This window comes from Penaeus vannamei, chromosome 5, assembly GCF_042767895.1.
Source record: "Penaeus vannamei isolate JL-2024 chromosome 5, ASM4276789v1, whole genome shotgun sequence".
Classification (NCBI taxonomy): domain Eukaryota; kingdom Metazoa; phylum Arthropoda; class Malacostraca; order Decapoda; family Penaeidae; genus Penaeus; species Penaeus vannamei.
In genome coordinates, this window is record NC_091553.1 from 31,329,543 (window position 1) to 31,332,042 (window position 2,500).

The following is a 2,500-nucleotide window of genomic DNA, read 5'->3' on the forward strand; positions in this document are numbered from 1 at the left end:
ACCTCGTGGTCACGCAATCCACCAACACCTTGATGGCCTTATGTAACAATGGGAAGCCTCGTTGCGTTCCAAGTCTTTCCGTGCACACTCTCACTTGCACATTCTTCACGCTAGCTTCTTTGTGTCTCCTTCGTGATCTTGAGAATCGCTGCGACATGCACCATACAATATGCACACCCTTGACAGATACACACGCATGTCACACTACATCCCCCAGCGTCATGCAAAAGCCTCCGTGAGCGGGACTCCCTCTGTGTCACCTCCTGCCAGCGCCGCTGCAGTACCACTCTGAGATCTACGCTTTGTCATGCCAGCGCGGTTGTTGTCGGTCGGACTAATAACGTTTAATAAGTGACAAATTCGGTGATAGGAAAGGCATGCAGGGTCCCGAGGCTTTAACAGCATGACACCTGCGAGGAGAGACAGCTGTCAAGTAACAGGGTGAACAACACCCTTTTACTCTCTGACCCTGAATTCCCTTCCCCTCCCTTCTCCTCCCCGCCCCTTTTACCCTTCCCTTTCTTCTTTCCTTTTGTTTTTCTTTTCCTTTTCCTTCTCTAAGTTCGTCTCCTCGTCACTTATTTTTCATATAAATTCTTTTCGAGTTTCTCCAGACAACTATCCATCACGTCTTGAGTCAGTCAACAGAAACTGCAGCACAAACGCGCCCAGAGCCTGTTGACGCGGACGGACGGGCGAGTAAACAGGCAACCACAGTGTGACGAACAATCATGCTCCGGAGAAGAGTACAAGTCGTTTGTTGTGACAGCTTGTGCGACTCCGGCAACAAACATCCCGCCGCCGCTTAATTAACCAAGTTAAAGAATGCAAACAGCTCCACACTTATAAAGACACAGAGCAACTGACAGTAATGCAAGCTTCGCTCAACCGGATCAATGTTCGAACAAATTATGGTTAATGGCCAAGTATGACGTAGCACTCTCGGTGCAGACGCAGTTACAATTTCACGTCCGTGCGCGCGCACTCTCCCGGACGCATGGTCGCAAACACAAACGTATCTATACTAACATTCATTCACTCACACTCATTCATCTACTCACTGAGACAAGCAAATCTTAGAGGATTGACAAAATAAAAGGTGAATGATATACGACGATCCCTTTTCGAAGGTATCTATATAAAACGGAGTTGTTTACAAACAACAGTATAAACAACTGAGATCTACAGCGTGTCAACAACAGCAAGGAATGGGCGCTTTGACACAGCTTCCATTGGCGTCAGTGTAATTTTAAATCTCGTTAGCGGAACTTAAAGCGTATCTCGACATATCTAAACACTAAAGGGATTACAAAAGAAATTTTGTTGGTCGATGGGTGCTCAACGCAGAGAATAATTCTCTTACAGGAGCAATGCTTTTGTTCTCGCTATGTAACTTGACAGACACGAGGGCCCCTGGTTTCTTTGAATATTATCAAGGACAAAGCGAGGGAGATGACACATAGGGTTCTTTGCACCGCCGCTGAAGTTGCAACCGACATTTTCGTTCCTTCTCTAGTCCGACTCGCAAGTGGAGAGACGCCATGTATTACAAATAGAATTCGGATCCTCGGCTTCCTAAACATAATGGAACTGACAACAAATTTTAGCAAAGTGCCCATCAAATAAAACCGCGAAAAATCAATCAACTATACAGTACAGCTCGGCTAATCGTCCGGGATAGTTAACAGGGATAATGACCTCTACAGAATTATTCAGATTGCGGATTTACTCGTATCTGTAACAATGAAGCAGCGCCTGAACCTTGAACTACCTGGTAAACAATAGAATAAGTACAGCATAATTACAAAAAAAATCTGATGTCAAGCTGATCAGTATTAGTACCAGATACTCATCGCGCAGAATATTAATGTGCATTTGCAGTTGATGCGTTTGTATCTTATAGTAGGAAGAGGAGGTTGCTACACACGCAGTTCTTTTTTGTCGGGATGGACACAAGAACAATTCATTCCTTATCACAGGTATTTTATGCCTGCAGGTGTAATGTCTGACATTTATACATTTATTAGTTTTTTCCCTGAAATATTCTTTCTAGCAATTACACTGAGGCCACTCAAGTGTGTACCTCGGCTAGGAGGCGTGTTCAGCATTGCCAACGCGTGGGCCGCCAGTTTCCGAAGCGCATGTCAATATTACGAGGGAACATGTGCTTCGGATACCAGAGTCGAAACCTGCGGCTGAAACACTGGCAGCGCTGAGTGGTGAACTTCGGACGTGGAGATTGTGCTTATTGTCAACTATAAGGATGAACGCTTACAGTCCATTATATGCATTCCACGAAAAAAATCACTATAATGTCCACGACGCTTTTGAGCATCTATGTTTCGTTGATAAAAGAGCTATGTTAGATTTGCTATCCTTGTTGACATTGTTTCAGGTATCACCTGGCATGCTACTAGCTCCCTTTCATGTATATTTTAGCACTAAAAAATAATCATATACGACTGCATTATGTGCACACACATACAATACATACATATAT

At 44.2% G+C, this 2,500-nt stretch overlaps 1 protein-coding gene across 7 annotated transcripts in view; it reads right to left on the reverse strand.

The window, feature by feature from the left end:
• The window catches only part of ena (ENAH actin regulator enabled), a 125,417-nt gene that overhangs the window by 30,608 nt on the left and 92,309 nt on the right, over nt 1-2,500 (reverse strand). Inside the window, exon 1 of one of the 7 annotated variants that reach the window (XM_027379056.2) lies at nt 1-349. This exon is cut by the window's left edge and continues 134 nt beyond it. The exons of the other annotated variants lie outside the window; for them this stretch is intronic. The gene's annotated coding sequence lies outside the window, so the exon portion shown is untranslated. Of the gene's footprint in view, nt 350-2,500 lie in introns of those variants that run through there. 7 annotated transcript variants of the gene reach the window in all.